Source organism: Erythrolamprus reginae, chromosome 8, assembly GCF_031021105.1.
Source record: "Erythrolamprus reginae isolate rEryReg1 chromosome 8, rEryReg1.hap1, whole genome shotgun sequence".
Lineage (NCBI taxonomy): Eukaryota > Metazoa > Chordata > Lepidosauria > Squamata > Dipsadidae > Erythrolamprus > Erythrolamprus reginae.
Window position 1 is genome coordinate 18293669 of NC_091957.1, and position 26621 is coordinate 18320289.

Sequence of the window (26621 nt, forward strand, 5' to 3'; positions counted from 1 at the left end):
ATCTTTCTCTCCTATCTATTCTATTCTATTCTATTCTATTCTATCTATCTATCTATCTATCTATCTATCTATCTATCTATCTATCTATCTATCTATCTATCTATCTATCTATCTATCTATCTATCCTCTATCTTTCTCTCCTATCTATTCTATCTATCTATCTATCTATCTATCTATCTATCTATCTATCTATCTATCTATCTATCGCCCGTCCACCTGCCTCTCCATCCATCCATCCATCCATCCATCCATCCATCATCTGTCTGTTTGTCTATCTATCTATCATCTACATATCATCTGGTATGAGCCAGGGTGGCACAGCAGGTAGAGTGCAGTACTGCAGGCCACTTAAGCTGACTGTAGATCTGTAGGTCAGCGGTTCAAATCTCATCACTGGCTCAATGTTGACTCAGCCTTCCGTCCTTCCGAGGTGGGTAAAAACCCCAACAAAAACACGCCAGGATACGTGCGAGTGTACGCAGAGTTTTCACACTTCCTGCCGTAGTTCTCTACAACTTAGTGGAAATTCTACTTTCGGTTCTCTTTCCCCCCGACTTCTTTTCCAGGGTGAAATGCACAGAATGGAAGCCGCCTGCTTTTTCCGCCAGGAGAAATGGGCCAACGGCAAGAACCCGTGTTGTTTGCCTGACCCAGGCCCGCTTAAGGCTGACCAATTTCCTAAGATCAAAAAATGTTGGCAGCTTTTAAATTTTTTTGAATATTTTTTTCCACCTCCCCTTCTCCTCCTCCTGAGCTCAGCTGTGACAACAAAGTGTCCCTCCTGTGCGGATCTGGGAGTCTTTTGCCCTGTTGGACAGTTGCTTTTAATTGAAGCCCTGAAAAATTTGGGTGGGTGGGTTCAGGGAAGGAGTGGGGGGAAGCGAGGCAAAGCAAACACAGAAGGGAAAGGTGAACAGCCGTTAGGAACAAAGTAAAGTTTGTCGAAGGAAAGCACAATCACAGGTTACATCGCTCGGCATAGCCCACCGCGAGTGGATAGGATAAGGTGACCAGATGTCTTGCTTTTGGTGGGACAGTCCTGCTTTTGAACAATTTGTCCTGCGTTCCGCAGCGTTTGTAAAGAGCCCCGATTCTTAAAAAATGGGACATCTGGTTAGCTTTGGAGAATACAGTGTTCCCTCGATTTCCGCGGGGGATGCGTTCCGAGACCGCCCGCGAAAGTCGAATTTCCGCGAAGTAGAGATGCGGAAGTAAATACACTATTTTTGGCTATGAACAGTGTCACAAGCCTTCCCTTAACACTTTAAACCCCTAAATTACAATTTCCCATTCCCTTAGCAACCATTTAGATTATTACTCACCATGTTTATTTATTAAAGTTTATTTTTTTAAAAAATTATTAAAGGCGGACAAAAGTTTGGCGATGACATATGACGTCATCGGGCAGGAAAAACCGTGGTATAGGGGAGAAAACCGCAAAGTATTTTTTAATTAATATTTTTGAAAAACCGTGGTATAGGCTTTTCGCGAAGTTCGAGCCCGCGAAAATCGAGGGAACACTGTATAACGTATTGTTCTGGTTGGTTGGGAGCGCCCGACGCCAACAGACGCTTCGCCATGCCAAAAACAGAAAGAGTTGAATAGACGGGAAGAGATTGAGGGGAGGCCGGTCGAGGTTACTTGGAGGCATCGCGGCCGTCGCTCACGGCTTTCGCTCAGATACATTTTCAACTTCTCTCTCTCCTACATTCGGCGGTAAATAAATCAATCTAGCTGAACCTTTCCCCCTTCGGTGGAGTGACCGAGGAGTGGCCCCCACCTCCTCTAATGAAGGTATGGATCCCGATGGGAATCATGTTGAGAAGAAGATGCCCCATGGTACCGTTACATGGTGGATCATATTCAATTTGAGATTATGGACAAGAGGATGAACTCGGTTAATGAAACTGATTTGCGACAACTGATGAGACGATGGGGCAAGGTAAGACGATATATGGCGAGTAGAATTCGAGACCAAGCCACAAGGAATAAATTGCAACCACTTTATAATATGTAAATAGATATATTGCTCTTGAGTTAAAATGGTATATATAAGAAAGACCCCCAATTTGGTGGAGGGGGGTGAATCTTGTCTGGTGGTGGGCGCCATTCACTGAGCACTTGTTGTATGTTGTGTGTGTGTTTTATATTCTATATTTTAAAATCAATTTAAAAAATTAAAAAAAGAGAAGATGCCCCTTGGCCGCCTGGCCCTCCTGCTCATCCACGCCTATTAGACGGGGGCTCTGAGCCTTCTCGCGGATGCTGCCGAAGCCGCCACCCTCCTGCACCGTCTGGGCCAGAAGGAACCACACCCCCGCCTGAGGTCACTGTCCTAAAGGTATTTTTACACACACACATACACACACAAAAATCGTCCATTCCCCTCTGCCAATGGTGTTCTTCTTTACATTACAATCTGGTCACTTTATGATAGGACCAGTTGGATGGAGCGGGAAACAAATCTGGCTGCAACGGGGGACGGCAATTTGGGGCATGGAAGGGGACTCTGCCCTTGGCTGGCCTGCCCAGATGGGATGGCCAGGAGCTGGGGTGGTGTAGCTTTAGTTCAGCGGTTCAAATCTCATCACCGGCTCAAGGTTGACTCAGTTTTCCATCCTTCCAAATTGGGTAAAATGAGGACCCGGATTGTGGGGGCAATAGGCTGGCTCTGTTAAAAAGTGCTATTCCTAACATGTTGTAAGCCGCCCTGAGTCTAAGGAGAAGAGCAGCATTAAAAAAAATCAAATAAATGAATAAATGAATGAATGAATGAACGAACGAACGAATGAACAAACAAACAAACAAATGGAAGAATAGATGGAGCCAAATTTTTTTGCCAAGCGTCTTTGCAAAAACGGACGGTGAAAATTAGCTTTCCAAAGTCCACCAAAGGTCGAAAGGGAGGGGGGGGGAGGACCGGTTTTTCCAGGTGGGACGAGGGTCTTTCTTTGATCGGCTGCGGTTTGGCCTTTCGGCGAGGGAGAATGTAGGCAGGTCTTAGTTAGTCAGCAAGACAATTGTTAAGGAAGTGTTGCCACCGTTGTTAAATGAAGCACTGTGGCTACTCGGGCAGTCGGAGGGTTTGTTAAGCGAACAGGGCTTCCACGTTGACTTGACTTGTCAGAAGACGGAGAAAAAGGATCGCAGGACATTGAGACATTCAGCTAGTGGCCCAATTTTTATTCAAGGTACCATGGGCCTATTGCAACAGGGTGAAAAAACAGCCAGAAGTCACTTTTTTCAGTGCCGTCAGAACTTTAAACGATCATCAAACAAATGGGTATAAGTCGAGGACAACCTATACAGAGTTGATAGAGAACCTGGAGGTATTCGAATCCAGCCTTACCCCGCTTTTTTAAAAAAGTTCACCTTTATTAGATAAATGGTCAAAGCAATGGAAACTGCAGTTGAATGTTTCCAAATGTAAAATAATGCACTTGAGGAAAAGAAATCCTCAATCTGAGTCTTGTATTGGCAGTTCTGTGTTAGCAAAAACTTCAGAAGAGAAGGATTTAGGGGTCGTGATTTCTGACAGTCTCCAAATAATTATTTTTATTATTATTTATTAGATTTGTATGCCGCCCTTCTCCAAAAACTCAGGACAGCTCACAGAGGAAATATAAAAACACAACGTACAGTACAAATCTAATACTGTACATTAAAAAACTATAGCTAAAAACCCTATATATGACTCAATCAAACGGTACAATCATACCATGTATCACAATTATTAGTCGGGGGGGGGGCAGATTTAATTGCCCCAGGCCTGGCAACATAGATGAGTCTTAAGATTCTTGTAGAAGGCAAGTAGGGTGATGGGCAATACAAATCTCTGGAGGGAGCTGATTCCAGAGGGTCAGGCCCCCCACAGAGAAGGCTCTTCCCCAGGTCCTGCCAAACAACATTGTCTGGTTGATGGGACCTGGAGAAGGCCAACTCTGTGGGACCTAACCAGCCGCTGGGATTTATGCGGTAGAAGGTGGTCCTATAAGTGGGTGAACAGTGCGGTCAGGTGGTAGGGAAAGCAAGTAGAATGCTTGGCTACATAGCTAGAGGTAGAACAAGCAGGAAGAGGGAGGTTGTGATCCTGCTGTATAGAGTGCTGGTGAGACCCCATTTGGAATAATACTGTGTCCGGTTCTGGAGACCTCATCTACAAAAAGAGATGGATTAAATTAAACGGGTCCAAAGACGGGCTACAAAAATTGTGAAAGGTCTTAAGCGTAAAATTTACCAGACTTCATGAACTCAATCTGTATAGTCTGGAGGACAGAATGGAAAGGGGGGACACGATCAAAACATTTAAATATCTTAAAGGGTTAAATAGGGTTCAGGAAGGAAGTGTTCTTAATAGGAAAGTGAACTCAAGAACAAGGGGGCACAATTTATTTATTTATTTATTTATTAGATTTGTATGCCGCCCCTCTCCGTAGACTCGGGGCGGCTCACAACAATAACAAGAACAATGTAAGAACAAATCTAATAATTTAAAAACACTAAAAAACCCATTATTAAAAGCAAACAAACACACAAACATTCCATGTATAAACTGTATAGGCCCGGGGGAGATGTGTCAGTTCTTAAGAACTTTACGAAAGGCAAGGAGGGTGGGGGCAGTTCTAATCTCTGGGGGGAGCTGGTTCCAGAGGGTCGGGGCCGCCACAGAGAAGGCTCTTCTCCTGGGTCCTGCCAAACGACATTGTTTAGTCGATGGGACCCGGAGAAGGCCAACTCTGTGGGACCTAACCGGTCGCTGGGATTCGTGCGGCAGAAGGCGGTCCCGGAGGTATTCTGGTCCGATGCCATGAAGGGCTTTATAGATCATAACCAACACTTTGAATTGTGCCCGCAAATTGATCGGCAACCAATGCAGACTGCGGAGTGTTGGTGTAACATGGGCATATCTTGGGAAGCCCATGATTGCTCTCGCAGCTGCATTCTGCACGATCTGAAGTTTCTGAACACTTTTCAAAGGTAGCCCCATGTAGAGAGCAATCTGAGGTTAGTTGGGGGAAAGATCAGAAGTAATGTGAGAAAATATTATTTGACTGAAAGAGTCGTAGTTGCTTGGAAGAAACTTCCAGCAGACGTGGTATTCAACATGGCTGTGATAAACATCGATCCATCATAAGATAAAATACAGGGAATAGTAGAAGGGCAGACTAGATGGACCAGGAGGTCATTTTCTGCCGTCAATCTTCTATGTTTCTAGGTTTCTAATCGAGGTGGACTGCTTTGGGGTTCGCAGGGTTTGGGAGAACCTCTAGCTAAGATTTTGTGCAGTTCGGAGAACTCCCAAATCCCGGTCCTGCCCACCCCTCCCGGAATTCCCCACCTGGCCCATTTAGGATACATGTAAATGCAAGGCGTCTGCAGAGACTCAGGGAGGGTGAAAACGGGCCCATTTCTGGCCTCCAGAGCCTGTTTTCGCACTCTCAGAGGCTCAATAAAAGCCTCCGGAGCCCGGGAAGGACAAGGACGGCCCATGTGTAGGAGGCTGGCTACACAACGCCCACCATGACTATGCCCACCCAGCAACTGGGCAGAGAACCCCCTGTTAAAATTCTTGAAGCCCACCCCTGCCCGCAACCCCCCTAAATCGTTTGTGATGATCACAACCACCAAGGAAACTAAAAACAATTGGGTGAATCCAAAAATAGCTAAAATCTATTTTCAGGAAAAGCCATTCTCGCATCAGATCCCTCCAGTATAAAATTCTCTATTTAGTTGTGCCGCCCTTCCAGACCGATGCATTTTTTATTTTTTGCAGGCCCAGATCAGGCTGCTATATATATGTGTGTGTGTGTTTTCCTGTCGAAAAAAGTGAAATAGCCTGAAATAGATCTATACTAGTCTCCTTTCTTTTTCATTATCAGCAAAAATATGTTACACACACAGAGAGACAGACAGACAGACAGACAGACAGACAGACAGACAGACAGACAGACAGCTAGATAGATGAAAGATAGATAAATGACAGATAGATAGACAGATAGATAGAGATAAGATAGATTATCTATCTAATCTATAGCCATCTATCTATCTGTCATCTGATAGATAGATAGATAGATAGATAGATATAGATAGATAGATAGATACATAGATAGATAGATAAATAGACAGATAGATAGATAATGTTTTTTCTGTTGAATACATCTACATTAGTCACCCTTCGTTTTCAAATTCAGCAAAAATATGTTACATACATACATATATATATATACATGCATACATGCATACATGCATACATACATATATATATATATATATATACATACATGCATACATGCATACATACATACATATGTACATGTACATACATATATATATATATATGATTTTTTTTGTCAAGTGGCTACTTGATGAAGGCAAATAAACCCAAAATAGATCTACATTAGTCTCCCTTCCTTTTCATTATCAGCAAAAATATGTTATACACACACACTTACAGTATATATATGTATATATGCAGCTGCTGAGCCATCAAGCCACACCCACCCACCAGTATTTATAGAGGGAAGGCAGCTCCGGTCTCGCTGTGTTCGCCCCAGAACAAGGACAGAAGCACCAGCCTGAAGATGACGAGTGGGACCTCGTCGAAACGTCACCAGAAATCTCTAAATCCTACATGGGAAGAAACCCGAATATGACAGTACCTTCATACCTGTACCTGTGAAAATCTATGAATATATATATAGTGTATATACACATGTATTTATGTATGTATGTGTATGTATGTGTGTGTGTGTGTAACATATTTTGCTGATAATGAAAAGGAAAAGCTTTTTAGCTTTCATCGTCATCATCACCATCATTATTATTATTATTTATTAGATTTGTATGCTGCCCTTCTCCGAAGACTCGGGGCGGCATCAGGTAGCCACACCCTTTTTACTGGGATTTGGGATTTGAACCTGGGGCCGCTGCCATTAGGCTACAGGCTCAACTCCTGTATCAGCTTATAAATACACATACACACACACACACACACACACACACACACTACATCATTTACACACACACCCCATCTCCCATGTTTGAAACCAGAAAGCATTTGGGCCCTTTGAGATTATTATGATATTTTTATTTTTTTATATATATTTTTTTGTAACTCCTCTCCACTTTTGGGTAACTCAACATGTCAGGAGACGCCATGTGAAACTTTTTGAAGCACAGTTTACGAGCTGGCATGCTCCGTCTGCATTTAGCCCTAATTTGATTACATTCTCCAGACAGATCACAATGATTTGTGTAAATAGTAATGTTACCCATTCATTCCCGTGCGCTCCGATAAATCGTTAGGCTGTCTGCTCTGTGTGTGTGTGTGTGTGTGTGTGTGTGTGTGTGTTACAGGCAAAATCACCGGGGAAATAGGAAGGGGAAGGAGATTTTTAAAAAGAAAACAAGGGGAAAAAAGGATGCCAAACAGCTGTTTGGGGCTGCTTAGGATAACGTCTGGATGAGGGTTGGTTTGTTTTTGCATTTGGGAGGAAGGAAAAGCAAAGAGGAGGGGAGTTGTGAGATTTGGCGATAACGCCCATAACCCTCGGCTGGCACGCGGCCTGATTTTCTACTGGCTAGAAATCTCGGAATAGCAGGATTCATTTCAGTCCGAGCCCAGGTTTTTTCGAGCGTGGTTTCGTTGGACTAACCAGCGTTTCCGAGTTCCTACCTAGCGTTAAGCCACCATGAGTGGGTTGGCGGAAGATGTGATCACGCAAAGTGTTAATACCACTTTATAAGGTCTGGTTAAGGCCACACTTGGAATACGGCATTCGGTTTTGGTCGCCACGGTGCAAAAAGGATGTTGAGACTCCAGAAAAAGTACAGAGAAGAGCCACAAAGAGGATTAGGGGACTGGAGGCTAAAACATATGAAGAACGGTTGCAGGAACTGGGCATGGCTAGTTTGATGAAAAGAAGGACCAGGGGAGACAGGATAGCAGCCTTCCAGTATCTCAGGTATTGGAGTCAACCTATTCCCTAAAGCACCTGAGGGTAGGACAAGAAGCAATGGGTGGAAACTAAACAAGGAGAGAAGCAACTTAGAACTAAGGAGAAATTTCCTGACAGGTAGAACGGTTGATCAGTGGAACAGCCTGCCACCAGAAGTTGTGAATGCCTCAACACTGGAAGTTTTAAGAAGATGTTGGATAACCCTTTGCCTGAAGCGGTGTAGGGTCTCCTGCCTAAACAGGGGGTTGGACTAGAAGACCTCCGAGGTCCCTTCCAACTCTGTTGTTGTTGTTGTTGTTGTTGTTGTTGTTGTTGTTGTTACTGGATGATGATGATGATGGTGATGATGTTACACTGGGTGGAATTGTATCCTAACCATAATCATAATCAGGATTTTGTCACAAACCCTGAGGGTAGAACAAGAAGCAACGGGTGGAAACTAAACAAGGAGAGAAGCAACATGCTATTAAGGAGAAATTTGCTGGCAATTAGAACAATTAACCAGTGGAACAGCTTGCCACCAGAAGTAGTGAATTCTCCAACACTGGGAGTTTTTAAAGAAGCGATTGGACAGCCATTTGTCTGAAATGGTACTTATAAGGCTTCCAGCCTAGACAGGAGGGGTTGAACTACAAGACCTCAAAGGTCCCTTTCAACTCTGTTGTTCTGTTTCTGTTCTACCACTGAGGTCACTTCCTGCCCTATGAATCCTCTGCAAACAGGGCTATTGGTGGGAAGGGGAAAAGAGGAAGCGAGAAATGTCACGACGCCCGTCTCTTGAAGAAATAAATAAATACAGTGATACCTCTACCTAAGAACACCTCTACTTACGAATTTTTGTCAAGAACCATTTTCCACTTACAAACCCGAACCTCCGAAACTGTAACTGGAAAAGGCAGGGAGAAGCCTCCGTTGGGCCTCTCTAGGAATCTCCTGGGAGGAAACAGGGCCGGAAAAGGCAGGGAGACGCCTCCGTGGGGCCTCTCTAGGAATCTCCTGGGAGGAAACAGGGGCCGGAAAAGGCAGGGAGAAGCCTCTGTGGCGCCTCTCTAGGAATCTGCTGGGAGGAAACAGGGCCGGAAAAGGCAGGGAGAAGCCTCTATGGGGCTTCTCTCTAGGAATCTCCTGGGAGGAAACAGGGCCAGAAAAGGAGGGGAGAAGCCTCTGTGGGGCCTCTGTAGGAATCTCCTGGGAGGAAACAGAGCCAGAAAAGGCAGGGAGAAGCCTCCTTGGGGCCTCTCTAAGAATCTTTTGGGAGGAAACAGGGCCTCCACCCTCCCTGTAGTTTCCCCAATCGGACGCCTTATTTGCTTTTACATTGTTTCCTATGGGGAAAATTGCTTCTTCTTACAAACTTTTCTACTCAAGAACCTGGTCAAGGAACGAATTAAGTTCGTAAGTAGAGGTACCACTGTAAATCTGTGTCTTTCTCGATCGAAGCTTAAATCAACAGCACAAAGATTCTTGATCTTTCATATCTGGAGCTCTGAATCTCTCTTCAATAAAGCAAAGTAGGGGCTAAATTAATGGGTGGGGGTGGGCAAGGCCTTCCATTCATTTCCAGCAACCTTTTCCGCGCTGGGAGTGACCTCAGTATCGACGAAAGGATAAAAAAACGAGATGGATTTCTTTTGAGCGCTCGGGATATTGACTGGCGGTTGGTTAGGATGATCTGTAATCCTAATAACCAAACAAGGAATGTGGTATTTCTTGGGGGATTTGCTGGGTGAAGGCGAAAGTGATTGTCACCTAGAAGTGGGGTCTCCAACTTTAAGACTTGTGGACCTGAACTCCCCGAATTCCTCAGCCAGCCATGAATGATAGAGTTGGAAGAGGTCAGAAGGGTCATCTAGGCCAGGGGTCTCCAACCTTGGCCACTTTTAAGACTTGTGGACCACAACTCCCAGAATTCCTCAGCCCACCATGAATGATAGAGTTGGAAGAGGTCAGAAGGGTCCTCTAGGCCAGGGGTCTCCAACCTTGGCCACTTTTAAGACTTGTGGACCACAACTCCCAGAATTCCTCAGTCAACCATGAATGATAGAATTGGAAGAGGTCAGAAAGGTCCTCTAAGTCAGGGGGTCCTCCAACCTTGACCACTTTAAGACTCGTGGACCTCAACTCCCAGAATTCCTCAGCCAGCCATGAATGATAGAGTTGGAAGAGGTCAGAAAGGTCATCTAAGTCAGGGGTCTCCAACCTTGGCCACTTTTAAGACTTGTGGACCTCAACTCCCAGAATTCCTCAGTCAGCCATGAATGATAGAGTTGGAAGAGGTCAGAAAGGTCATCTAAGTCAGGGAGTTTGGGAGTTGACGTGCACAAGTCTTAAAGTTGTCAAGCTTGGAAACCCACGTTCTTGGATATTCTAACAATTCTAATAATTTAATAATTCTAACAATTCTAATTCTAATCTAATCTCCCCTCCCCTAATCTAGTCTAGTCACCATTAGAAGAACTGGGGTGGCGCAGTGGTTAGAGTGCAGCACTGCAGGCTATTTCAGCTAACTGCTAGCTTTAGTTCAGCGGTTCAAATCTCACTACTGGCTCAAGATTGACTCAGCATTCCCTCCTTCCGAGGTGGGTCAAATGAGGACCCAGATTGTTGTGGGGCAAGAGGCTGATTCTGTAAATTGCTTAGAAAGGGCTGGAAAAGTATATGAAGCAGTATGGAAGTCTAAATGCCATTGCTATCTATCTCCCATCTGTCTGTCTGTCTGTCTGTCTGTCTGTCTGTCTGTCTGTCTGTCTGTCTGTCTGTCTGTCTGTCTGTCTGTCTAATTAACTAACTTAACTATCTATTCTTCCGAGGTGGGTAAAATGAGGACCCAGATTGTTGTGGGGCAAGAGGCTGATTCTGTAGATCGCTTAGAAACAGATATAAAAGTACTGTGAAGAAGGTATAGAAGTGCTGCCCTGTATGTGAAATGGTTTAGGGTCTCCTACTTGAGCTTGGGGTTGGACTAGATAACCTCCAAGGTCCCTTCCACCCTGTTATTATTATTCTGAATTTCTATAATTCCAGATCAGTTAGCCAGTGGAACGACTCGCCTTCAGAAGTTGGGGGTGCTCCATCACTGGAAGCGTTCCAGAAGAGACTGGGACAGAAATGGCCGCTCGAACCTGGGGTCAGACTAGAAGACCTCCAAGGTCCCTTCCAACTCTTGTTATTCTGGATTTCCCAGAATGGTTCCCCCACCACCACCATTCTCAGTCGTCTGATGACTTAATCTGGCCTGCTACCTTGACAGAAAGGATGGAGAGTGTCAAATTGATACCCAACAGCCAAAACACACACACACACACCTCTCTGCTAAGGTCTGACTTTAGCCTGTCCAGCAGGCAGAGTGAATCGACTCCCCTTCACCCGGATCAAGCAAGCGGCATCGGGAGAGTGACAGGAATGAAATCGTCATCCATCTGTCACTTTGAAAAGTCCCAGTGAAGTGGAAAAGATAAACCTTTTGCCGGTCTGCTAAAAATAAACCCCATTGCTGCGTTCTCCGGTTTGCAGATGAAAGAAAGAAAGAACGAAAGAACGAAAGAAAGGAGGGAGGGAGGGATGATGGAAGGAAGGAATGGAGGTTGGGAGAGAGGGAGGGAGAATGGAAGGATGGAAAGAAGGAAGGAAGAAGGGAGGAAGGAAGGAAGGATGGAAGGAAGGAAAGGAAGGATGGGAAGGAAGGAAGGGAAGGAAGGATGGATGGGAAGGAAAGAAGGATGGATGGGAAGGAAGGAAGGAAGGGAAGGAAGGAAGGATGGATGGGAAGGAAGGAAGGATGGGAAGGAAGGAAGGAAGAAGGGAGGAAGGGAGGAAGGATGGAAGGAAAGGAAGGAAGGAAGGAAGGAAGGAAGGAATTTCTTCCCATTTGGGGGGATCCCAACACACTGCTGATATTCAATCAAGAGAAAAATTAATGCAGCGACCGACTGGATTAACCTTCTGCTAGAAGCCTATAATTGCTTCTTTCTTTCTCTTTCGAAGAAAAAGACCGGGGGGGGGGGGGGGGGATCCCACAAGGTTGTTTTCTCACAACAGAAGGGTGGGGGGGGTGGGGGTGGGTGTCAGGTGAGTTTTGCTTCTAAGAGCTGTTGAAACAATCTCAGGCACAATTTGATAAATGTTATGCTTGGGATGATAATGTTATGTTTGAAAAAAAGCCAATCTTTTACTTCCTCTGCCAGGCAAGTGAAGGGCAAGTTCTATCCACAGTTATCCTTTTCTTTTTTCCTTCCTTCCTTCCTTCTTTCCTTCCTTCCTCTCATCCTTTCCCCCTCCCTTTCCTTCTTCTTCTTCTCCTCCCTGTTTCCTTCCTTGCTGCCTTCCTTTCTTCCTTTCTTCTTTCCCATCCATCATCTTTCCTTCCTTCTTTTTCCTTCCTTCCTTCCTTCCTCTCATCCTTCCCCTCCCTTTCCTTCCTCCTCTTCTCCTCCCTGCTTCCTTCCTTCCTTGCTGTCTTCCTTCCTTCCTTCTTTTCCATTCATCACGTATTTCCTTCTTCCTTCTTCCTTCCTTCCTTCCTTCCTTCCTTCCTTCCTTCCTTCCTTCCTTCCTTCCTTCCTTCCTTCCTTCCTTCCTGAGTATAAAGGCTAGGATGATTCTAAAACTGGGGGAATTATTATTATTATTTATTATTTCTTAGATTTGTATGCCGCCCCTCTCCGTAGACTCGGGGCGGCTTACAGCAATGATAAAAACAATAAATAATGACAAATCTAATAGTTACTTACAAGGACCCCTCCCAGAAAGGCGACGTTTCATCACTTCCACATTGTGTGAAGAAAACCATTCAGGAATTCGATGGGAAGCTAACAGTGCCTGAATGTGAGGTTATTGCAAAAAAATAATAATAATTGGTCCTCTGAATTTCCGGTCGCAGTTGGCATTTCGTGGAATGACCCTTGCAAAAATGACAATTTTCTTGGACTGTTTTATTAGGAGGCTACAGCTAAGGTTTTTATTTATTCATTACTATTATTACTATTGTTGTTGTTATTATTATTATCATTGTCATTGTCATCATCATTATTCCCCTTCTCCCTTGGTTCCAAACACAGGGTTTCCATCCGATGCCATAAAATTATGCTGGAATTGGTCCAATTAAATGGGGGTAAAGCTGCAAGCTGGGTGTGCAGGAAAGAAAAGAGCCAATGCAGGATATTGTAGGTGGGTGATTGATTACGACTGACACATCAGCGGCCAAAAGGATCCAAGAGAAAAAGCATTTGAACTGGGACCAGTTTCCTTTTTTCAGATCTCCAGACAGCCATAAATCACGCCGGATGAACTTGGCCAAGTCAGGTTAACTAGCCCAGGACAGATTGTGTAAATTTTTTAGGACCTGCTACGGAGACAGAAAGGTTGGCTGGGTTCGCAGAGGGTGCTAAGCCATAGTTTAATGCTGGCTTAAGGGTGAGTTATGTACACGCAGGCTAAAGCGAAAGCAAGCAAACCAACTATCCTAGGGATCAAGAATGTTTGGCGCGGATTCAGTCGTGCAGCCAGGGTTTAGGACAGCAATAGCAATAGCATTTAGACTTATATACCGCTTCATAGTGCTTTGACAGCCCTCTCTTAGTGGTTTAAAGAATCAGCCTCTTGCCCCCAACAATCTGGGTCCTCATTTGACCCACCTCAGAAGGAAGGAAGGAAGGAAGGAAGGAAGGAAGGACGGAAGGAAGGAAACAGTGGAAGAGAGAATGGAATGGAATGGAGTGGAAGAGAAGGGAAAGGAAGGAAGGAAGGAAGAAAAGAGTGGGAGAGTGAATGGAATGGAGTGAGTGGAAGAGGAGGGGAAGAAAGGAAAGGGAAGGAGAAGAAAAGAAGGAAGGAAGGAAGAAAAGAGTGGGAGAGAGAATGGAATGGCGTGAGTGGAAGAGGAGGGGAAGGAAGGAAATGGAAGGGGAAGGAAGGAAAGAGTGGAAGATAAAATAGAATGGAATGGAGTGGAAGAGGATGGGAAGAAAGGAAAGGGAAGGAGAAGAAAAGAAGGAAGGAAGGAAGAAAAGAGTGGGAGAGTGAATGGAATGGAGTGAGTGGAAGAGGAGGGGAAGAAAGGAAAGGGAAGGAGAAGAAAAGAAGGAAGGAAGGAAGAAAAGAGTGGGAGAGTGAATGGAATGGAGTGAGTGGAAGAGGAGGGGAAGAAAGGAAAGGGAAGGAGAAGAAAAGAAGGAAGGAAGGAAGGAAAGAGTGGAAGATAAAATAGAATGGAATGGAGTGGAAGAGGATGGGAAGAAAGGAAAGGGAAGGAGAAGAAAAGAAGGAAGGAAGGAAGAAAAGAGTGGGAGAGTGAATGGAATGGAGTGAGTGGAAGAGGAGGGGAAGAAAGGAAAGGGAAGGAGAAGAAAAGAAGGAAGGAAGGAAGAAAAGAGTGGGAGAGAGAATGGAATGGAGTGAGTGGAAGAGGAGGGGAAGAAAGGAAAGGGAAAGGGAAAGGGAAGGAAGGAAGGAAGGAAGAGTGAGAGAGAGAATGGAATGGAGTGAGTGGAAGAGGAGGGGAGGAGAGGGGAGGAGAGGAAAGGAAGGGAAAGGAAAGGAGGAAAGAAAGAAGAATGAAGGGAAGGGGAAGGAAAGGAAAGGAGGAAAGAAAGAAGAATGAAGGGAAGGGAAGGAAAGGGAAGAAGGAAAGGGCCCAGCACGACAATTCTGCCATTCCTCTATGATTTCATCCTACTCAAGGCTACAACTTGTAGAGACCACGTGCCCCCAGGGTGTGGATTCAGCCAAACACTATAAAATCATCTTCCTCGCCTCTTCCTAGCCGCAAATTCATCTTTAGAAATGACAGGACAAACCACCAATTCCCATTTCAATACTGGGGGGAAGAGGGGGAGATCAAGGAACCAAAAGTTTTCCAAGTTTGCAAGCGCGTTTACTTAAGAGAAGCCGTGGGGCTTTCATTGTTTAAATTTTCTTTTCAACTGTCTCCTCTGATTATCTTTCGTATCAGAAAACAGCTGAAAATGTGGTGGTTCGCCTTGTTTCCCCCCCAAAAAACGCAGCTTTTGCAGGAAAGCCAGCACTGACTATTTTAACGGCGAGGTTTCCCTGGTTTTACTTCCTTTCCTTTTTGCCAAGAGGGTCACTGATGGGAAGATCCATCTTTCCTTGCGTCTGCCCATTGCCAAAAAAACCCCTTCTCTATCCTGACTCATAAATCACGGAGCCCAGAAATGTTCACAGCCCAGCCAGAGAATTTCTTTACGCTCTTGAAGAGGGTTTTTTTATATTATTATTAAAGTACATTTTTTGGAGGGTGTTGGAAGACGCAGGCATCCAAAATAAATAACCATTCATCCCAAGGCAGCCAAAAATGCCGTGAATGGCCAGAGATGTTGGACTCGCCGCTGAAGAAAGTTCTCGCCAAAGTAAAACTCCAAACATAATAAAGTACTTGTGAAATTGGCGGGGTTCCCAGTTCCGCAACCCGAAATCTTATTGCCGGCCGCGAGGGATGGAAAGCAAGATTCGTTCTGTTTTTAAGGTGCCAAGCTAAAAAGGGTAGGTGGGTGAGTGGGAGGGAGTAAAATTATGTTTACTTGTCTGACTTTAAAGCTGACCCCCTTCTTGAAAGAAGGATCTTGACAAACTTGAACATGGGGCGCCATCTAACAACATGAAATTGAGTGGTGGTAAAAATAAGATTCTACATTTAAGTAAGAAATATCAAATGCACTGGTATAGTATATAGAAACATAGAAACATAGAAGTCTGACGGCAGAAAAAGACCTCATGGCCCATCATCCTTATACTATTTCCTGTATTTTATCGTAGGATGGATATATGTTTATCCCAGGCATGTTTAAATTCAGTGACTGTGGATTTATCTACCACGTCTGCTGGAAGTTTGTTCCAAGGATCTACTACTCTTTCAGTAAAATAATATTTTCTCATGTTGCTTTTGATCTTTCCCCCAACTGACTTCAGATTGTGTCCCCTTGTTCTTGTGTTCACTTTCCTATTAAAAACACTTCCCTCCTGGACCCTTATTTAACCCTTTAATATATTTAAATGTTTCGATCATGTCCCCCCTTTCCCTTCTGTCCTCCAGACTATACAGATTGAGTTCATTAAGTCTTTCCTGATACGTTTTATGCTTAAGACCTTCTACCATTCTTGTAGCCCGTCTTTGGACCCGTTCAATTTTGTCAATATCTTTTTGTAGGTGAGGTCTCCAGAACTGAACACCAGCATTGTGGTCTCACCAGCATATGTGGTATATTGTTGAACAGTAGCGAGAAGGATCTTGGGGACAACCATTTAAATGTGAGCCAGCCGTGTGCAGCAGCTGCCAAGAAAAGCCAACACAGTTCTAGGCTGCATCAACAGAGGGAGAGAATCAAGATCACGCGAGGTGTTGATACCACTTTATAAGGACACACTTGGAATACGGCATTCAGTTTTGGTTGCCACGATGCAAAAAGGGTACTGAGACTCTAGAAAGAGTGTGGAGAAGAGCAACAAAGAGGATTAGGGGACTGGAGGCTAAAACATATGAAGAACAGTTGCAGGAACTGGGTAAATGTCTAGTTTAATGAAAAGAAGGATCAGGGGAGACATGAGAGCAGTCTTCCAATATCTCAGGGGTTGCCACAAAGAAGAGGGAGTCAAACTATTCTCCAAAGCACGTGACCCTCCAAACCTTTACCCTTAGACTGTCCACTGTTGACATCTCCCGATTCCTAAGAGGTCAGTAAGGGGTGTGCATAAGTGCAACAGCATGCCTTCCGTCCCCTGTCTTCATGTTTCTCTTTTACTAGTATCATGTACATAAATATATCTTATACTGTATATCTTAATATATGTTATATCTTTGTATATGTTCTGTCTGGGTCCCCCCAGACGCCAACACCAACCAAAAAGAGTAGCCAGACACACTGGTAAAAAGCAAAGGCAGCTTATATAATTGAAAGCAAACACAGGTAACAAAAAACTGTTCTTACAGACAGGAACACTATGAAGCTTCACAGAGGTTTCATGAAGGCCAGGCAATAAAACAGGAATCTTGCTGGCAACAACAACGCTGGAGATAATAACACCCACGCCTCCCCCAAGTCTTCCAGACTTCTAGGCCACAAGCCAAGATCAGAGACGCCAAGAATCGAAGCAAGGTCACAGGACTCCCAGTTGATAACTCTCCACAAGACTGTAAGGGCGGGCCTGCCTTTTCAACCCTGCTGAGGAGAACCACACCCAAACCCAGCTGTTGCCAATTCAGGGATGGAAATACCTTTCTAATTGGCCCCATCTTTGAGCTGCACGTCGCTGCCTCATGTCTATTATAGCCTGGGCGTCTTCATCCAATGAATCCAGGCTACTAGCTGGGGAGAGGCCCCCCCCGGGGGTCTCAGGCTGCTCTCCCTCCTCCTCTTCCTGACGTTCCTCTCCCCCGTCTGCCTGGTCCTCCCCCTCCTGTTCACTGTCCTCCTCCTCTGGGAATGGATCCGGCAGAGCTCCAGCTGGTCCCTGAGGAGCCTCAGGCTGAATCACAACAGTATACCACCAATATGTACTTGAATGAATGAATGAATGAATGAATGAATGAATTAATTAATTAATTAATTTTAAAAATGGTAGAAAAAGAAGCAATGGGTGGAAACTAAAAAAGGAAAGAAGCTACTTAGAACTAAGGAGAAATTTCTTGAGAGTTAGAATAGTGAGGAGGAGGAGGAGGAGGAGAAGGAGAAAGTTAGACAACTTAACAAAATGAAGAAGCTTTTTAAAAAATAAATGCTTGATACTGAAGAGGCCCAATGCTATTGTATCTTATTTCAAAGAGCAGAGAATAACTATACTTCCAGAAAGCCACATCAATTTTAACAGGATCTGTACTAGTATAATCTGAAATGTAGCAGTATCCTCTTGTGGTATTAAGATAAGGCAGCTGAGTTAAACCCTGACTCAGTCATGTTTGGAGTAGATCTATTTAAATAATTGGGAGGAGTTAGTGTGAGTATATTTAAGAAAACTTGCTGGCGTTAATATACTGCCCATAATGTACATTTCTCCAATTCTTTGCTGTCAGGCACACATGCACAGAAATACACAGCAAACAGTGTATATTATCTGTGCTGTTTGCTGTTTACTATTCAGCAAATTGTTGGGAGCAAAAGCCCTTTTCCCTTGTTTTCTGCTCCCAAAAATCCAATGCGTCTTATACTCCAAAAAATACGGTATTTCCATTTCCCCTTGAAGTCATATTGTCATACTGGGCTAGTGGTTTTAGATGATGTCTTTTAACACACTGGTGTGTGCAGGCACACCAATGGTCATTGTTCTTAATTAAAACAACCCGTAAGGGAGTAAAAGCGAGAGGGTTAAACGCAAAATATTTCACAAGTGAATTTCGCCGTTTAGCGAGGTGTCAATCCAAACGTGAGTTCTGGATTTTTTTTTTGTTCCATAACTGCATTATTCTTTTGTTTTTTTTAAAGACAGTCACAATATTTGTTCAGAATGTGATCTTTTCACATACGCCTTTCTAACAACACGTTTTAAGGCTTCTCTAAGGAGACATGTAGCTAAAGGTCAATGCTATTCATGCGCCCAGAAAACTCAAGGCAGAAGTTATTGAATTTAAACGTTTGATTGAACCAAAGCCAATATATCGTGAAAAGCTAAGAATTTTGGTTTGTTGGGTTTTTTTGTTTAAATCACGAGGAGGGGTGGAAGTTAGAAGCTCAACTACCAGAGTTCCCCAGCTGCCATGGGGAATTCTGGGAATTGAAGTCCACGCACCTAAAAATTGCATAAATTCTAGGAAATGGAAGGCTAAAGCTTATAGATCTTAAAAATTAGAGAAAATGCTTGGGAAAACATTACATCCATTACATGCAGAAAGTCCTTGATTTACAAATATGTTTAGTGACCGTCCGGAGTTATGACGGCAGCAAAAAAAATGAGTTACAACTATTTTTCACACCCTCGCAACATTCCCCTGGTCAGGTGATCAGACTTTGGACATTTGGAGAATATTTTGCAATGTGTAATTTGTTTTATCAGTGGTTAGATAAAAGAAGTTGAAATTAGAAGATGAACGATTATTGATATATATAAGTAAAGGATGCAAGAAACTGCATCATACATAAGTAAATATTAGCATCATTATTCTAGTTGTTACTATTATTACTGTTGTTGTTTTTGTTGTTGTTATTATTATTGTTGTTGTTATTATTTTATTCATTAAACATGAAACTTAGTCAACTGAACATTTTAAAAAAGTGTCACTAATATGATTGACTGGTGCTGACGGTTGATAGGGATTGCTGCCAGCATCCAAGGTAGAATTAGAATTCTTTATTGGCCAAGTATGATTGGATACACAAGGAATTTGTCTTTGGTGCATAGCTCTCAGTGTATATAAAAGAAAATATATGTATTTGTCAAGAATCATGAGATACAATACTTAATGATTGTCATAGGGTACAATAAGCAATCAGGAAGCAATCAATACTAATATAAATCATAAGAATAGAATAGGATAGGACAGCACAGCACAGCACAGCACAGCACAGAATAGAATTTTATTGGCCAAATGTGATTGGACACACAAGGAATTTGTCATTGGTGCCTAAGTTCTCAGTGTACATAAAAGAAAATATATACATTGCTCAAAATAAATAAATAAATAAAGGGAACACTTAAAAAACACAACATAACTCCAAGTAAATCAAACTTCTGTGAAATCAAACTGTCCACTTAGGAAGCAACACAATCAATTTCACACACTGTTGTGCACATTCAACTTTGCACAATGAGAATATTTCATTCATTCAGATCTAGGATGTGTTGTTTGAGTGTTCCCTTTATTTTTTTGGAGCAGTATATTTGTCAAGAATCATGAGGTCTAACAATGATTGTCATAGGGGTCAAATAAGCAATGAAGAAACAATCAATATTAATAAAAATCTTAAGGATACAAGCAACAAGTTGCAGTCATACAGCCATAAGTTGGAGGAGATGGGTATTGGGAACGATGAGAAAAAACTAGTTGTAATAGTAGTGAAGACTTCGTAAATAGTCTGGAGGACAGAAGGGAAAGGGGGGGACATGATTGAAACATTTAAATATGTCAAAGGGTCAAATAAGGTTCAGGAGGGAAGTGTTTTTAATAGGAAAGTGAACACAAGAACAAGGGGACACAATCTGAAGTTAATTGGGGGAAAGATAAAAAGCAACATGAGAAAATATTATTTTACTGAAAGAGTAGTAGATCCTTGGAACAAACTTTCAGCCGACATGGTTGGTAAATCCACAGGCACTGAATTTCAACATGCCTGGGATAAACATAGATCCATCCTAAGATAAAATACAAAAAATAGTATAAGGGCAGACTAGATGGATCATGAGGTCTTTTTCTGCCGTCAGTCTTCTATGTTTCTGTGTTTCTAGTTTGACAGTGTTGGGGGAATTATTTGTTTAGCAGAATGATACTTGTGTCAATCAAGTATATTTTTCAAAGATATGATGTTCTGAGTAGCGCATTTTTTTCCAACCAGCAAAGTCCATAGCCGTATTCTGGGCAGAAATTTTCCAGATAAAGAAATGTTTATGGGAAGAGTTCTGAAACGTATGCCGCAATTTACGTAATGCTCAGAGGCAGAGATAGCATGACTGTCAAAATAGCCACAGATTCCAAACTTCTAAATATATTTGTGTGTGTGTCAGTGTGTGAGACAAACAAACAAAAAGCTTTCTCTAAACAAACACTTTGCAAGAAACCTTGAGCCCTTTAAAGAGCCCGATTCCTCAAACTGTTCCACGATCCCAAGCTAATGAAACACATCTGTATCCCAATAATTATGGAGCGACGTCCATTCGAAAGTCTCTAGCCAACATTCCTGGCTTGTCCCCAAAATGTTCTGAAGGGCATCGACCACAATGGCCTGTGGTCAGGGATGCTGGGAGTTGAAGTCCAAAACAAATAAAGAGACCACTCCAATAGCGAAGTCTGGTTTTGGGACTAAAGCCTGCAGTGCTGATATAACAGAAGCATAGGATGGAGGAATTGGAAGGGATCCTAGAGACCATCTATTCTAGCCTCCTGTCCGGTGCAGGCTTCCAAATTAAAGCACAGGGTTGAGGAAAAAACAGGTTGGGAAGGGATCTCAGAGATCATGTAGCCCAGCCCACAACGGGCTACAGGATTGCACCACTGCCTTATTTAAAACATCGCCCAAAGTAACTTTCTTCGGTCTTCGAACTTCCTGAATTCCCTGGTCAGAATTTGCTTCCTTTTAGTTTACATTCAACTCACCCTGACCAGCTACACTCCTCCTAAGCTTCTTTTAACCAGGAAGGTTGCCCAATTTCTCCCTTAGACTCTCCACGATTGACCTCTCCGGGTTCCTAAGAGGCCAGTAAGGGGCGTACATAGTGCACTGGTGTGCCTTTCGTCCCTTGTCCAATTGTCTTTCCTTTCTCTCACTTATAGAAACATAGAAACATAGAAACATAGAAGACTGACGGCAGAAAAAGACCTCTTGGTCCATCTAGTCTGCCCTTTTACTATTTCCTGTATTTTATCTTAGGATGGATATATGTTTATCCCAGGCATGTTTAAATTCAGTTACTGTGGATTTCCCAACCACGTCTGCTGGAAGTTTGTTCCAAGGATCTACTACTCTTTCAGTAAAATAATATTTTCTCATGTTGCCCTTGATCTTTCCCCCAACTAACTTCAGATTGTGTCCCCTTGTTCTTGTGTTCACTTTCCTGTTAAAAACACTTCCCTCCTGAACCCTATTTAACCCTTTAACATATTTAAATGTTTCGATCATGTCCCCCCCTTTTCCTTCTGTCTTCCAGACTATACAGATTGAGTTCATTCAGTCTTTCCTGATACGTTTTATACTTAAGACCTTCCACCATTCTTGTAGCCCGTCTTTGGACCCGTTCAATTTTGTCAATATCTTTTTGTAGGTGAGGTCTCCAGAACTGAACACTGTACTCCAAATGTGGTCTCACCAGCGCTCTATATAAGGGGATCACAATCTCCCTCTTCCTGCTTGTTATACCCCTAGCTATGCAGCCAAGCATCCTACTTGCCTTTCCTACCGCCCGACCACACTGTTCACCCATTTTGAGACTGTCAGAAATCTCTACCCCTAAATCCTTCTCTTCTGAAGTTTTTGCTAACACAGAACTGCCAATGCAATACTCAGATTTAGGATTCCTTTTCCCCAAGTGCATTATTTTACATTTGGAAACATTAAACTGCAGTTTCCATTGCTTTGACCATTTATCTAGTAACGCTAAATCATTTACCATATTACAGACCCCTCCAGGAATATCAACCCTATTGCACACTTTAGAGTCATCGGCAAATAGGCAAACCTTCCCTACCAAACCTTCCCCTATGTCACTCACAAACATATTATACATATTATACTTATCATACATATTCTCTTTCTTTCATATATCCTCTCCTTTAAGTTCAGTTTTACCCTTATATATATTACTACATGTCTATTTTTCTTCCTATGTATTTGTGTATTGGACAAATGAATAAATAAAAAAATAATAAAAATAAATATGATTCATGTGGACTAGTGGCTTAGACAATTCCTTGTAGCTTCAGTGCATAGGTTTCTTTAATCGCTTTACAGTTCAAGGCATTGTATGCAATTCCAAAAAGAGGTGCGGGTATACAATAAACACACATAAAACACACACACAACATAATTTGTCTATCGGTCTACCTACCAGTCTACCTCACCCTTATTGGTTGCACTAGATACATTATCTTATCTTATCTTATCTTATCTGAGTTGGAAAACCCGTGCCTTGTAGTCTGTTTTTTATCGCCTTCTTGCCTCGCATTTAAGAAATATCTTTTATTAAATATATAAACATTAAAAGAACATTTAACATTTTAAAATGCAAACTTTAAACTCTCATTCCTAAAACGTTTTCCACCTGACTTTGGGAAGCAGCCCTCGGGAAAATCCAGGACTTCCTGCAGAGATCAAATCCAGGCCGATCTTTGCCAATTCTGGAATTTTTTCCACCCGTCTGACGCCCGCGTTGATTCAAGTGGGCAAGGGGGTCTTATTTATAACCCTTCGGTCTTTTCTATACACTCCTCTTCAATTATGAATGGCCTTCGCCCCCCAAAAGAGAAGCCGACCGGAAAGCCATAAATGTCAGGATATTATTATGGATGCTTTAGTGGAAATTGATTATCTATTTGAGAGACATAGAGGAGTGATGGATGGTGGTCACTTGGAATTTTCAACAGCTCCGAGGAAGGATTCCGAGATTTGATTGGATTCTTTCATTAAGTCAGGTGGTTGTGTTTTGCGAAATTGGCTCTCCTGTTGCACACTGTCTGTCTGCTGTATTTTATCTACTGTGCCCTAACTTTCTATCCATCCATCCATCCATCATCTACCTGCCTGTCTATCTGTTTACCTACCTACCTACTTTCTATCATTTATCATCTACCTCTCCTTCCACCCACCCACCCATTATCTACCTGTCTGTCTGCCTGCCTGCCTGCCTATCTACCTATCTAGTCTATTCATCCATCCATCCATCCATCTGTCCATATATCTTCTATCATCCATCCATCCACTTACTATCAACTATCTATCTATCTATCTATCTATCTATCTATCTATCTATCTATCTTTCTATCTATCTATCTATCTATCATCTTTCTATCTATCTATCTATCTATCTATCTATCTATCTATCTATCTATCTACTTACCTACCTACCTACCTATCTACCTACCTATATATCTAATCATACCTATGAGAGGGAGAGAGGGAGAGAAAGAGAGAAAAAAAGGGAGAGAGAAAGAGGGATACAGAGGGAAAGGGATAGAATGAGGCGGGTTGTTGGAGGGAGGGAGTTATATAGAGAGAGGGATAGAGAGAAGGGGAGGAAGAGAGTTATATATATAGAGGGATAGAGAAAGGGAGAGAGGGAGAGAGGGGGAACGAGAGAGGGGAATAAAGAAGGAGGGAGGGAAGTAGCAAGAGAGGGAGGGATGGATAGAGAGAGGGAGGGGTAGAGAGAGAAGGAGGTAGAGAGAGGGAGGGAGAGAGAAGGGGGAAGAGAGGGGAGGGAGGGAGCGGAATGGATGAATAGAAAGAGAGAGGGGGATGGAAGAGGGAGAGAGAGAGAGAGAGAAGAGAGAGCACATAGCTCACCCTGCATTTTGGAAGAGTATCCAGATGTGGGAATTGCTACGGCGTCTCAGTTATTTTAGGAAGTGCCTTCTCTCTCCAGCCAATTTCTGGGTTTCTTCACCCCGATTTTCCCCCTGGGACGCCTGGCTGCCGATTCCCCCCCCCCTTGCATTCCTGCTGCGGCGCACAATCCAAACCCATGAAGATCCAGCGTGAAGCTTCTCGCATGGAGCCCTCGGCGAAAATCGGGGAGAGAAATCAGCTTTTTCAGCATTAGACAGACAGACAGCAGCTGAAAACTGGGTTGTTGTTTGTTTGTTTCAATGGCTTCGGCCTGGCCAGCCATCTCCCTTCCAAAGTCAAGAGAGCGCCTGCCGTTAAAGACCTGCCTCTATCTTTTTTTAAAAAAATATATTTTTATTGATTTTTTAGAATTTTACAAAAAACAAACAGAAAGCATAAGTGTACCATCACCATACAGAAAAAAAAATCCCTTCACCAGCCTCTATCTACAACGGTTCACTTAGTGACCACTCAAAGGCCAACGGCTCTGGAATTGTGATCAAAATCTGGAGGTTCATATTTATGGTGTGCCACGGTAGGGAAAGCGAGTAGGATGCTTGGCTGCAGAGCTAGAGGTAGAACAAGCAGGAAGAGGGAGATTGTGATCCCGCTGTATAGAGCGCTGGTGAGACCCCATTTGGAATAATACTGTGTCCACTTCTGGAGACCTCACTACAAAAAGAGATGGATCGAATTGAACAAGTCCAAAGACGGGTTACAAAAACGATGGAAGGTCTGAAGCATAAAACGTATCAGGAAAGACTTCATGAACTCCATCTGTGTAGTCTGGAGGACAGAAGGGAAAGGGGGGACACGATCAAAACATTTTAAAAGGTTAAAGGGTTAAATAAGGTTCAGGACGGAAGTGTTTTTAATTGGAAAGTGAACACCAGAACAAGGGGGCCCAATCTGAGGTCAGTTGGGAGAAAGATCAGAAGCAATGTGAGAAAATACTATTTGACTGAAAGAGTAGTAGATGCTTGGAACAAACTTCCAGCAGATGTGGTTGGTCAATCCACAGGAACTGAATTTCAACTTGCCCGGGATAAACATATCTCCATTCTAAGATAAAATACAGCAGACTAGATGGACCAGGAGGTCTTTTTCTGCCGTCAATCTTCTAGGTTTCTAGACTGTCAGATCTGGAGTGATAGGAGTTAAAAAAAACCCCTATGTTTCTATACCCCCTCCTCAAATCCAAGCAGGCTCACCCTCAAAGAAGGAGACCCCTTTCTCTTGGATCACACCCCTTTTTTTTCTCCTGTCTCCCCACTCTCAAAAAATCCCCCCCTCTGGACGGGAAAAGAAGGGAAGCCACTGGTTTGGTTTGGTTCGAAAAAGAGGATTTTCGGAAGCTTTGGCTGCTAAGGGTTTAGGAAATGTGACCGGCATGCTAAAAACAAGACGCTAAAGACATTCATGGGGGCGTCTTGGAGAGCCAAAGATTGAGGAGGGGAGGGAGGTGTTCAGTTTTGCAGGATAGGATGTTTTCATCCTTCCCCAAGGAGGAGGGTCTTCTTCTTCGCCCCCCCTCTCCTGGTGGAGCTTTTGAATTCACCCCTTTGCTGGGGGAGGCAAGGGGGTCCCCAAGCTGAGATTCCCAGGGTGGGCCTTTTGGTGGGGGACCCAGGCCCCTTCGCCCTACGCCTCTCCCCTGGGGGCGAGTTTGACGAGGCATTGGCCCGTCCGTCTGTTTTCTGGGCCCGGTGCCCCGAACCTCTTTTAAAAATAAATAAATAAATAAGTGAAATAAAACGGCCTCGGTCTCTCTGTCACAGCGGGAAACTTTTCCTTTCAACGGAGCTGACAGTTTTCGGATTGAGACATCAGGGCCTGTCCAATGAAACCATCGGGCTCATTTGGGCTAATTGGGCATTGAAAGGCGGGGCGGAGAGAGACAGAAAGAGAGAGAGAGAGAGAAAGAGAGAGGAATCAGTGTGAAAGAGAGAGGGGGGAGAAAGAGGGAGGGAGAGAGAGAAAGAGAGAGGGAGAGAGAAAGGGAGAGAGAGAGGGAGGGAGAGAGAGAAAGGGAGAGTGAGAGAGTGAGAAAGTGAGAGAGAGTGAGAAAGAGAGAGGGCGGGAGGGAGAGAGAGAAAGAGAGAGGGAGAGGGAGAAAGAGAGAGGGAGAGAGAGGGAGAAAGAGTGAGAGGGAGAGAGAGAGGAAGGGAGGGAAAGGGAGAGTGAGAGAGAGTGAGAAAGTGAGAGAGGGAGGGAGAGAGAGAGAGAAAGAGAGAGGGAGAGGGAGAAAGAGAGAGGGGGAGGGAGAGAGAGAAAGAGAGAGAGAGGAGAGAGAAAGAGAGAAAGAGAGAGGGAGAGAGGAAGAAAAAGAGAGAGGGAGAGAGACAGGAAGAGAAAGAGAGAAAAGGAGAAGAGAGAGAAAGAAACAAAGAAAGAAAGAGGAAGAGAGAGAGAGAAAGAGAGAGAGAGGAGAGAGAAAGAGAGAGGGAGAGAGGAAGAGAGAAAA

The 26621-nt window shown here is 43.5% G+C and overlaps 1 protein-coding gene across 6 annotated transcripts in view; it reads right to left on the minus strand.

The window, feature by feature from the left end:
- Positions 1–26621, minus strand: part of PRDM16 (PR/SET domain 16) — a 298245-nt gene that overhangs the window by 140229 nt on the left and 131395 nt on the right. The window lies entirely within an intron of this gene.